Below are 12,500 nucleotides of genomic sequence, written 5' to 3'. Positions count from 1 at the left end.
CAGCTTGAGCGGCGAGCATTTTCAGTCGCCATATGTGGCTTAAGCGCGGGCGGGGTGTGGCCGCCCCGGCTGACGTGGTAGCGGACTTTGCGTATTGTTGCCCGTTGTTTCACAGGAAACGGGCACCGCGAATTTCATGCTTTCTTTCCAGCTTGGAACGTTTGGCTTTGTGTGCGGGTGCTGCATTTAAGGAGCTGTGTATAACTTTATAGAGCGTCTCAAGAAAAACAATTTGTTTGAAGCTTCACACGTGAGAGGAGCGGCTTCTGAGTACGAGGCGGTTTTCCTTTTTTTTTTCTGCCGATAATTGTACTCATCTGCCGCGTCTCTCACCACGATATGATATTTTTTTGGGGGGTTTCTCCTTTGATCCTCAAGTGAACGGACTGTCCAGTACTGATGCCATTTACAAAAATCCAAAACCGCACCTGCTCAATCAACGCCAACTCAATTTAAGGAAGGGCTGTTCAAAAGCTGATCGAAACCATCCAGTTTGGGAAAACCCATTTTATGCAGTAGTTTTTATTATTATTATTTTTTTTTTTTTTTATTGTGAGAGACGTGAAATCGACACCACGAAATGAACGTCCCTTTGTTACCCTTTTGTTACCGCGGCTTCGAAACCGTGCGTAATACCAATTTAATTGTGTCCTGGTTGGCCGTTTGTCAGCACTTTGTGTTCTTCTAGAAAATCAACTACTAGTTTATAAATTACGTGCGCGAAATTTTCCTCCGTGTGCACCACCAAAATACTTAAAGAAGAGAGAATGCGTCCGGGGCCTTGGGATTTCGAAAATGACGTGCTCTGAAATTTTCACATCCGCCATTGGAAAGATAATTATTATCCGTCGTAAAGAAAAAAAAAAGAAAGAAATCACATTTGAAATTATCATTGAAAGTGGCCACGTTTTTCGGGGCATGTCTTGATGAAATAATTTCAGTTCAGTTCAGCATGATTGGATTTCATCTTTTCCAGTATTCTCAGTACTCTCGTTGTAGTACCAATTGCCGGCAGATTTTTTTTTTTAGTTGTTTAGAGTTATACATTCCTGAACGATGTTTTTCTTTTCCTCAAAGCTAGCCATAGAACCAGCGCTTTCTATAAAATCATGACAATAAGAATCCAGCATATCGGTTCATCTTCGGCGCGATTAAAGTTCGGGAACTGGCGATTTTTTATTGCCGTGATCAAGAAGGTTAACACCAGATAAGGCGTGATATTTCAGCATACCAGTCGCGATATCTAATCGAATCTAAGATTGAAATGGCGTTCTGAATTCTTTCGGTTCCAGATAGAAAGAAACAGAAAAAAAAAAAAAAAAAAGAAAGGATGTGATTGATTGCCATTCAAATCTGAAGACCGCGTGGAGAAAGTGTTCCGGTTTACATTCGGCAAATCAAAATGAACGGCTAAAATTAATCTATCGTCTGGTTTCATGCGCGAGATCACGTAAAAGGCAGCCATTCTTCTTAACATGGTTTCTCTCTTTTGCTCTCTCATTCGCGCACGGAAATTTCTTCGTACGGGAATTTTATGAAGCGAAGGCGGCTGCAGACCATTTTCTTTGTTTAGTTCATGTTCGTAGGCGCAAATTACAAACCTAACACTTGGAGCAACATTTCCACTACTCTAGAGGGGCATGAACTGTAGACAGTGCACGCTTTCTCATTTATCCAATCGCTCGCAAACGCATTGCATTGCTAGTCTACAGTGGCAATACAAAGTGACGTTTCACCATGCACGTCGAAGTTCATTACCAGTACCGCGCCAGCATCGACCGGCCGGCGAAGCGACGAGCTCAGCAGCGCATGCGCAAGGCCCGACACCACCCCAACCGAGCTTCCCTGCTTATCGGAGAGAACAAGTGCGCGTGAACACGGGCGCGTCTGAGTATCTGGATTTAAAAAAAAAAAAAAAGAAAACAAAGAAAGCGTTTCCGAGATATTGACAAAGACAAGTGGTCGCGGTCGCTCTGAATCTTATCGTATTATAGAAAACGTGGGATGGCGGCGCTTCCTCGAGGGTCAGAAAGTACAATCGTCGAACTAGGTGGCAAGTGGAGTACATCCTTTTTCTTGGAACGGTTTGCAATTGACTGCTTGAATGTGCCGACCACGCGTCGCGGGTCGCGTATAGAGCCAACCGTTGGCAAGCACGCGTCTAGCGTAGCAGCAGAACCGATCGCGGTTGCGATAACCCATCGTTGGCAGCGAAAAAGAAAAACACCCACACGCAGTTTGTAGCAATAACCGTACAAATCAATGTGGTTTTAAATATAGCTTCACTGGTCACCCAAGAAGGGCACCGAAACTTTCTCATGACGCACACCGCTGTAGTCCACAAAGAACAAAGCGCACAAAATAGATATGATACAGCCGCACCGCATTATTTCGTGTTTTCAGCATTTCATTACTTTCGTGTGCATGCGCGCTAGGGCCACGCAGGCCAGGAGTAAAAGGCACGAAAAGAAAAAAAAAAAAAATGATACGCAATCCTAAGCTTTGACTTGACTGCTGTGGCACTCGCATTTGTGTTCTTTACCTTAGGCGAACGCAATGCGCAAACTGAACTGGAATTTCCAATAATGGAAATTCCTGTTTGGCTCATATTTGCGTTTTTCGCCCGAGCAAGCGCTTCACTGCACTACGCTTTGCCCCTTCAACGTGGCTACACTGCCCGGCAGGCGTGTTCTGCGTAGGGCCGAACCTGCAGGCAAAAAGCATGGGCGCCGCCATCTTGTTGAGAGCGGCGCCAGGGACACAATCGCGCCTAGCTCATTGAGTTTTCCCCCAAAACTGAAAAAAATTTGACTTCATTAAACGAGAAAGATGCCACGAGTGCCCCAACAAAAAGCTTTGAGGATTACCGAAGGGTAACTGAGGGCGACGCAACGGGCTCTGGAAAGAAGGATGATGGGTGTGGCGTCACGGGGGGATCGGAATAGAGCAGATTGGGGTGTGCGAGAACAAACGCTCGTTAATGACACCAAAGTTTAAACCAGGAAAAACAAATGGGCATGCGCAGGGCATGCAATCTGGGGGGAAGATAACCGGTGGCCATTAAGGGTTACAGACTGAATTCCAAGAGGAGGGAAGCGTAGCAGGGGGTGGCAGAAAGTTAGGAGGGCAGATTAGATTAGGGACTACATGGCGACAATCGGCACCTGACCGGGGTACTTGGAGGATCATGGCAGATGCCTTTGCCCTGCAGTGGGCGTAGCCAGGATGATGATGATGATGATGTTCATGATGAAAAGGTAGCAACAGGTCTTCGTAACATACAGGTTAGAAAGATGAGGCACCTTTTAACCCTTGAATATATTTCGCCACATTTGGGCATACGACAAGTTTGTTTTCGAGGCGCTCGGTCCCACTGCTGCGAAAATGTGTACACAAAGGCTGCACAGTAGTTGCCAGAAATCGGGCACTCTATTTTTCTTTCATAGGGAATCTTTCTTCCACTTGGGCAGCGGATTTCGGCGGCAGGGCGAGCTTGCGTGGCCGCGGTGGTTTACGGATCCAAGCGATAGTGAACTCCAAAATCCAGTGTTGGCTTTGAGTGGGATTCATATTGATTGCGAACCCCACGGCTAATCCTACCCCCCATCCCCCCAAGTGGCTCTTTACAGGAGACAATCATTCAGAGACATCGGACAAATAGGAATTCTGGTTCTTTCTTTTGCTTTCATTAATTTTTCTCGAAGCCCATAACTAGAAATTTGCTGGAGCGGCTGTCCCATTTGCGACGCAACAAGTGCGACGCTACACACAGATGGAGTGGCAGTTTAATTACTCTCGTGGTCCGCGAACCGGCATCGTTGCGTGTAGTATAGGAATGGTGCGTGTCAAGTCACTGCTCGCGTTGAGCTTGTGCTCTTCATTTTGATTGAATGAAGTCTCACCTAAGTGAGCGGGGCCGATCCCGGAGGTAGTGCAATACCGGGCCGACCTGCGGCGGAGGTGAAGCAGGCTTCAAGCACTCCGCCAACTTCCAAAAATAGGTTTAATATCGTGGGTCCATATAGAACCCGTATCAGATATTAAGCTGATAAGAACAGATACTACACTTTGATCTTAGCCAAAAGGCCGAGAAGCGATGTCCTTCACTTCACTTCATTGTACTACTGCCTTGTGGGCGCCCTGCCGACATGGGTAACCTCAGCAACAGCGTGGGCAATATTATAAAATTCAGCCTGTGTACAGACTCAACGCTCCCTATCTCACGGATGAACTCGCAACGCCTCAGTCTTTCGCTGTTAACGAAACGCTGTCGCGTAGAAACGAGACCCGAGTGCAAGCTTGCTTGTAACGCGAAACCAACCAAGGCAACCTCGTAGAAAACGGAACAGGCGAGCGGAAAAAAACGCGCCAGGGGAATGCTTACTTCCGTCTGAATGCGACCGCTCAAGGTGACCTTCCTTGAGGGCTTCGTTTCAAGCCCGTGTGCAATTGTAATATACTACGCGCATTTCCTTCATTTCTTTTTATTTACCGCAAGGCCCACTGAAAATTTTGATACGGCACAGGCCGGGACGGATCGCAACGTGTCGAATCGACCGGTAGAATTAGGTAGCATGCCCCATGTACGAAGACGAGCAACATAGAAGTGAATGACAAAATAAATATAGAAAACGCTGCACACTCCTTCCCACCGGAAACATAGAGGGGAGAAAGATCGCCATCTGAAACACAGGCATTGTAAAAAAAAAAAAAAGTGCTACCTCATCATCTTTACCATTACCGTGTGTGTGTATGTATATATGCATGTGTGTGTGTGTGTGTGTGTGTTTGTGTATTTATATATATATATATATATATATATATATATACGCACACATGCTAGCATAGCTTAAACGCAGCTGGAAAGCTCAGCCTTGCACAAGAACCACCCCCTGTCGCAAACCCCTTTGCAACATTCAAATGGGAAACACGAGTACAGCGAGGTCGTTCGAACCTGGCGCCAAAACGCATTGGCGCCATCTGAGTACGGAACTAGGAAAACCTGCGGACTTTGCAATACAGAAAGAAAGGTAGATGGCGCGAGCTAACGCTCCATTGCATACTAAGAACGAGAGTTAGTGAATAATGGCAGAAACGTCTTGGGAAGAGAAAAAAAAAAAAAAAAAACGCGCAAAAGTTGTTGGCTTGTGCAAGCACTCTATGTTACAGCGATTAAAGAGCATAGCATCTTCTACAACAGCAGCTACAAAAAGAAGAAGAACGTGAGAGAGGGAGAGACACAGGCGTGTTTCTTTGGAATGCAGAGCATGCAGCACATACTATAAAGTGCCAAAGAGACGGGGAAAGCAGATGGCGCGAAGGTGTATGTCCTCAAAGCTTGAAAGCAATTTCTAAATTACAACATGTACCGAAGTCCACCTACTCTCATCAGGTTGCTCCCGCCTCCAGTTGCGTTTAAAGTGAAATTACAGTCGCCTCAAAGGCAGACAGAGAGAGAGTGAAAATAGGTACACTTGCTTCGCGCAGCTGCAGCCGTTCAAATTTTACAGCAAGAGCACTCCCGAAAGCACAAAGTCCGCTGCCGCCTGGGCGCAATGCGCTCGCTTCAGTAAATTGCCGTGCTGGCCTCGGCAACCAAGAGGTGTAGTGCGGCAGACTGCTGCATTGTAGCACACCGGAAACCGTGCAGACGTAAGCGATCGCCTCGACATCGCTGCGAGCGCTCGAAGAGACAAAGTCCGAAACCACGTGTGCCGGGGCGGTGCGAGCACGACGCCTTTGACGCAACTTTTGCGTACAAGCCGCCGCACCGCCACGACGGAATCGCTGGCATCCCGCACGCAGCTGCATTGTGTCACGCCGGCAATCGTTGAAACACCACGCAGTCGTCGGCGTCGGCCCCGACATGGTTGCGAGCGCTGGAAGAGACAAAGTCCGAAACCGCGTGTGCCGGGGCGGCGCGAGCGCGACGCCTTTGACGCAACTTTTGCGTACAAGCCGCCGCACGGACACGACGGAGCCGGTGTCACCCTGCAGAGGGCTGCACTATAGCACGCTGGGAACCGGCAAAGAACCGCGCAGACGTCGTCGTTGGCCGCGGCGTTGCCGCGAGCACGCGAAGAGACAAAGTCCGAAAGGACGTCAGCCGGGGCGTCGAGCACGCCGCCCGCACTGTTCGCACGCGTGCTCGGAAATGGCGAAGGGGCCGCGCTAGCGTGCCTTGAATCGGTGAGCGGCGGTACCGCGGCGATCGCCAGAGCTCGAATCCGCCCTGCAAAAGCCAAATATTGGCGCTCGGCTCGGCGCAGTACGCCGCCGCGTCGCACGAGTACGGCCCCATGGAGGTCTGGGCACTTATCGCTGCTACTGTAAGGGGCCGTACGGCCCCGGCCGACATTGTACCGTAGTGCGATTTTCGGCTTGCGCGTGCTCGTGGCGTAGTCCGCGCACCGTTCCGACGTCGACAATCGTGCCCACGACTACGCGAGCGCTGGAAGAGACAAAGTCCGAAACCGCGTGTGCCGGGGCGGCGCGAGCGCGACGCCTTTGGCGCAACTTTTGCGTACAAGCCGCCGCACGGACACGACGGAGCCGGTGTCGCCCTGCAGAGGGCTGCACTATAGCACGCCGGGAACCGGCAAAGAACCGCGCAGACGTCGTCGTTGGCCGCGGCGTTGCCGCGAGCACGCGAAGAGACAAAGTCCGAAAGGACGTCAGCCGGGGCGTCGAGCACGCCGCCCGCACTGTTCGCACGCGTGCTCGGAAATGGCGAAGGGGCCGCGCTAGCGTGCCTTGAATCGGTGAGCGGCGGTACCGCGGCGATCGCCAGAGCTCGAATCCGCCCTGCAAAAGCCAAATATTGGCGCTCGGCTCGGCGCAGTACGCCGCCGCGTCGCACGAGTACGGCCCCATGGAGGTCTGGGCACTTATCGCTGCTACTGTAAGGGGCCGTACGGCCCCGGCCGACATTGTACCGTAGTGCGATTTTCGGCTTGCGCGTGCTCGTGGCGTAGTCCGCGCACCGTTCCGACGTCGACAATCGTGCCCACGACTACGCGAGCGCTGGAAGAGACAAAGTCCGAAACCGCGTGTGCTGGGGCGGCGCAAGCGCGACGCCTTTGGCGCAACTTTTGCGTACAAGCCGCCGCACGGACACGACGGAGCCGGTGTCGCCCTGCAGAGGGCTGCACTATAGCACGCCGGGAACCGGCAAAGAACCGCGCAGACGTCGTCGTTGGCCGCGGCGTTGCCGCGAGCACGCGAAGAGACAAAGTCCGAAAGGACGTCAGCCGGGGCGTCGAGCACGCCGCCTGCACTGTTCGCACGCGTGCTCGGAAATGGCGAAGGGTCCGCGCTAGCGTGCCTTGAATCGGTGAGCGGCGGTACCGCGGCGATCGCCAGAGCTCGAATCCGCCCTGCAAAAGCCAAATATTGGCGCTCGGCTCGGCGCAGTACGCCGCCGCGTCGCACGAGTACGGCCCCATGGAGGTCTGGGCACTTATCGCTGCTACTGTAAGGGGCCGTACGGCCCCGGCCGACATTGTACCGTAGTGCGATTTTCGGCTTGCGCGTGCTCGTGGCGTAGTCCGCGCACCGTTCCGACGTCGACAATCGTGCCCACGACTACGCGAGCGCTGGAAGAGACAAAGTCCGAAACCGCGTGTGCCGGGGCGGCGCGAGCGCGACGCCTTTGGCGCAACTTTTGCGTACAAGCCGCCGCACGGACACGACGGAGCCGGTGTCGCCCTGCAGAGGGCTGCACTATAGCACGCCGGGAACCGGCAAAGAACCGCGCAGACGTCGTCGTTGGCCGCGGCGTTGCCGCGAGCACGCGAAGAGACAAAGTGCGAAACGACGTCAGCCGGGGCGTCGAGCACGCCGCCCGCACTGTTCGCACGCGTGCTCGGAAATGGCGAAGGGGCCGTGCTAGCGTGCCTCGAATCGATCGGCCGGGGGCCCCGTAGGGCGACAGAAAGGCAATTGTGCAGGAAACCGTACTGGCCATTAGCGAGAAATTGCCGTTCGCGCATTCGGTGGACGCGCTGCGCTTTCACGACTTCGGCATTGTGCTGCCGACGTAAGCTTTCAATCTTGCGCGCGGCGTTACGAGGCGGCACGATTTTCGCCAAACGCTCGTCGAAAGTGGCACGAGTACGGCCCCATGGAGGTCTGGGTACTTATCGCTGCTATTATATGGGGGTCCCAGAGAGCAGTCGCCCCCAAAGCGACCTGGGTGTTTGATATGCGGCGGGCTTCGTGCCCGTCAAGCGTGTCCCCGGTATCGCTCCCGTGGATCCCACAGCTGACGTCTGCAGCCTCATCCGCTTGATGCGTTAGGGGCTGGTTGTCGGACGACGCTTTTTCCACGATATCGAAGTGTGTTCCGCATCGTCCTCGGACGAATCAAATACGAAAGCGCCGAAGGCGCGGGCGTGACCCGTCGCCTAGCGGCTTTGCCGTCTCGGCTACGTTGCAAGTGTCGGTCGGTCCACCAGTGCTGCGGGCTCGAGAGAAACCGCAAGCCGCGATCGAGTCGACACAACCGGTCTATCGAGAATGTTGCGTGCTTCTTGCCGCGTGGCGATACCCGGCCCTGCGGGGAGGGCGCCGTAGCGAGCTCGAACGCCGTCGTCTCGGACTGTGCAAAGTGCTACCCTTTGCGAGAACGAAGCGTGTTGGGGCGCCTGAAGGTGGCCTCGGCATCGCAAAAACGGCGTCCGGCCTGCTTGAAAGGCTGGACGCGCAGTTGAACGATTACCTGGTTGATCCTGCCAGTAATCATATGCTTGTCTCAAAGATTAAGCCATGCATGTCTAAGTACATGCCGAAATAAGGCGAAACCGCGAATGGCTCATTAAATCAGTTATGGTTCCTTAGATCGTTTCTTCCTACTTGGATAACTGTGGCAATTCTAGAGCTAATACATGCAGTGAGCCTGAAGCCCTTTGGGCGACGGGTGCTTTTATTAGACCAAGATCGATCGGGTTTCGGCCCGTATTGTGTGGTGACTCTGGATAACTTTGTGCTGATCGCATGGCCACGAGCCGGCGACGTTTCTTTCAAGTGTCTGCCTTATCAACTTTCGATGGTAGGTTACTTGCTTACCATGGTTGTTACGGGTAACGGAGAATCAGGGTTCGATTCCGGAGAGGGAGCCTGAGAAACGGCTACCACATCCAAGGAAGGCAGCAGGCGCGCAAATTACCCACTCCCGGCACGGGGAGGTAGTGACGAAAAATAACAATACGGGACTCTTTTGAGGCCCCGTAATTGAAATGAGTACACTCTAAATCCTTTAACGAGGATCAATTGGAGGGCAAGTCTGGTGCCAGCAGCCGCGGTAATTCCAGCTCCAATAGCGTATACTAAAGCTGCTGCGGTTAAAAAGCTCGTAGTTGGATCTCAGTTCCAGACGAGTAGTGCATCTACCCGATGCGACGGCTCGGACTGAACATCATGCCGGTCCTTTCTTGGTGCACTTCATTGTGTGCCTCGAGAAGGCCGGTGCTTTTACTTTGAAAAAATTAGAGTGCTCAACGCAGGCGAGTCGCCTGAATAAACTTGCATGGAATAATAGAACAAGACCTCGTTTCTGTTCTGTTGGTTTTTGGAATACGAGGTAATGATTAAGAGGGACAGACGGGGGCATTCGTATTGCGGCGCTAGAGGTGAAATTCTTGGACCGTCGCAAGACGAACTACTGCGAAAGCATTTGCCAAGAATGTTTTCTTTGATCAAGAACGAAAGTCAGAGGTTCGAAGGCGATCAGATACCGCCCTAGTTCTGACCATAAACGATGCCAACCAGCGATCCGCCTGAGTTACTCAAATGACTCGGCGGGCAGCTTCCGGGAAACCAAAGTGTTTGGGTTCCGGGGGAAGTATGGTTGCAAAGCTGAAACTTAAAGGAATTGACGGAAGGGCACCACCAGGAGTGGAGCCTGCGGCTTAATTTGACTCAACACGGGAAAACTTACCCGGCCCGGACACTGGGAGGATTGACAGATTGAGAGCTCTTTCTTGATTCGGTGGATGGTGGTGCATGGCCGTTCTTAGTTGGTGGAGCGATTTGTCTGGTTAATTCCGATAACGAACGAGACTCTAGCCTATTAAATAGGTGCGGGGTTCCCAGCACCTTACAACCTTCTTAGAGGGACAAGCGGCTCCTAGCCGCACGAAACAGAGCAATAACAGGTCTGTGATGCCCTTAGATGTCCGGGGCCGCACGCGCGCTACACTGAAGGAAGCAGCGTGTCTTTATCCCTGTCTGAAAAGACTGGGTAACCCGTGGAACTTCTTTCGTGATTGGGATAGGGGCTTGCAATTGTTCCCCTTGAACGAGGAATTCCCAGTAAGCGCGAGTCATAAGCTCGCGTTGATTACGTCCCTGCCCTTTGTACACACCGCCCGTCGCTACTACCGATTGAATGATTTAGTGAGGTCTTCGGACCGATGTCCGGCGCGGCCTTTCGGTTGCGCCGGTCTGTTGGAAAGATGACCAAACTTGATCATTTAGAGGAAGTAAAAGTCGTAACAAGGTTTCCGTAGGTGAACCTGCGGAAGGATCATTACCGGATTGTGAAGGGTGGCGAGCGCCATTGTTTCTACCCCGTGTGGGTGAAGCAGCTCGCTGCGCCCGACGCTTTCCGCCGCTGGCCCCGCTTGGACGCGGGGACGGCTATACCCGAACATGCCGGGGACTGCCTGAATTTGAGGGGCGCCCCGTGCCAAATTTGTTGCGCCCAGTGGACGCCGGCTGCAACCTTGGACGGTTGGCTTGGCCGCGCCCGCGGGTAGAAACGGCGTAACGCACACTGGGTGGGCTTTCTGTCCGCTTTGGCGCTCTTGCGCGGAATGGGAGTAAGACGACCCGACCTGCTGCTTTGCCCAGTACGAGGGGAACGGCGAAGCGTGCGGTCGGTCAAGGAACTGACGGTCGAGAGCTAATGCCGCTGCCGCTTAGTACACACGGAACCGTGGTGCGAGCGCTCTCCCGTCCTCCGCGGCAAACGCTGCCGAGTCTGAAAAGGCTGGCGGCTGCCGGTCGCTTCCTGCGGCGAGTATGGAGTAACGACCCGACTTTGTTGCCGCCCAAGTACTAAAGGAACGGTGTGGCGCTCGGTCGGTCATGGAACTGTCGGTATGAGGGTGCGGCTGCCAAGTACGGAAGGAACCGTGGCCTAAAGTGCTCTCCCGTCCTCCGCGGCAAATGCCACCGAGTCCGAAAGGGCCGGAGGCTGCCGGTCGGCTCCTGCTCGTGACGCGCGAGGTGTCGAGATCGCGGTTTAATGCGACGACGTCTGCAGGCTATTCGCCCGCCGCCGAGGGAAAGGCGGCGTTGCTGCGAAGTACCGAAGGAAACGCGGCTTTGCTACGTCGGAAGCGTTCTGCGGTTAGCGGACTTGTGCGCTTTGGGAAGGCGCCGCACGTCGAAAGAGGAAGTACGGACAGACGAGGGACTGTAGTCCCGGATTCGAACGCACTTGCGGCCAGGCCCTTGCTGGCTTCGTCTTCCGCCTCAAGTAGACTTGTTGTGGCGCCGGCGCAGGGAGCCGTCCCTGGCACTGGCCGAGTGGTTTTGGAGAGCTGCGCGAGTACGCGCGCCGGGCTCTTGTCTTTCGTCTCAAGTAGGCTGTTGGATCAACAGCGGTTATGCTGCGGCGATCTGCCGATGCGAAAGTGTGTGTGTGTTTGAGGCCCTTCTATGAACCTACTGCTGACTGAAGCGAAGCACGTCGATGGGGGTGAAGCCCTGCCCGTGGCCGTGTAGCCGTTAAAGACTCCACAGCGGCTTAGCCCTAATCATGGCTCTGTCGCTCTTTGCAATTTTTAGTGGAGCGATGTGAACGTGCACACGAGACACACGGGTCCGGTGGATGGTTGGCAGGTAAAACCGGCTTCGAGTGCGCGCAAACGGCATAAGGTGCCTCGAGGGCAAGCGAGGAAGGCGTGGGCGCAAAACACACGCGCGAGTAGCAGGAGTGGAGTGCCATTAGGCTTTCAGCTGCTGAGACGCGGCCGCCGAAAGAGCGAGACTGGAGGAGCGCACGCCGAAAGGCGCTCTTCGAAACCACACACAGGGAGACGCCACGTGCCTAAAACCCTGGTTGTACTGTACTGAATTGAACAAACTATTTTTCACGACTCTAAGCGGTGGATCACTCGGTTCTCGGGTCGATGAAGAACGCAGCCAGCTGCGAGACTTGGTGTGAATTGCAGGACACACTGAGCACTGATTCTTTGAACGCACATTGCGGCCTTGGGTCTTCCCTTGGCTTCGTCTGTCTGAGGGTCGGATCACATATCAAGAGAGACTTCGGCGCACAGGGAACGTGCGTCCGTCGACTCGTTTTGACCGCGTCGGCATCATGGACAGTACGTTGAGCGCTAAAGCCACGCGCCAGCGGCCTCACGAGAGGGAGACGGTGGCAAACCGTTGTGCCAATTCTTCGAAAAGACGGAAACGAGGCAATACTACTGCAGCGTGACGAGTGCGCGCCTCTAGCAAGACCGCCGCAGGATGGAGTCGGATACCTGCAG

The 12,500-nt window shown here is 53.7% G+C and overlaps 3 non-coding genes across 3 annotated transcripts; 2 read left to right on the top strand and 1 right to left on the bottom strand.

The window, feature by feature from the left end:
• Positions 1-3,906: 3,906 nt before the first annotated feature.
• Positions 3,907-4,098, bottom strand: LOC126525628 (U2 spliceosomal RNA). Its single transcript, XR_007598251.1, has one exon. It is a non-coding gene; the product is annotated as a U2 spliceosomal RNA (small nuclear RNA).
• Positions 4,099-8,716: 4,618 nt separating this feature from the next.
• LOC126525636 (small subunit ribosomal RNA) lies at positions 8,717-10,531 on the top strand. Its single transcript, XR_007598252.1, has one exon. It is a non-coding gene; the product is annotated as a small subunit ribosomal RNA (ribosomal RNA).
• A 1,571-nt stretch (positions 10,532-12,102) lies between these two features.
• On the top strand, positions 12,103-12,255 carry LOC126525621 (5.8S ribosomal RNA). Its single transcript, XR_007598249.1, has one exon. It is a non-coding gene; the product is annotated as a 5.8S ribosomal RNA (ribosomal RNA).
• The last annotated feature ends 245 nt before the right edge of the window (positions 12,256-12,500 follow it).

The sequence above is a fragment of the Dermacentor andersoni genome, chromosome 10, assembly GCF_023375885.2.
Source record: "Dermacentor andersoni chromosome 10, qqDerAnde1_hic_scaffold, whole genome shotgun sequence".
In the NCBI taxonomy this organism is placed as follows: Eukaryota; Metazoa; Arthropoda; class Arachnida; order Ixodida; family Ixodidae; genus Dermacentor; species Dermacentor andersoni.
Note: the sequence above shows the minus strand (reverse complement) of the source record. Positions and strands in the feature narration are given on the sequence as shown.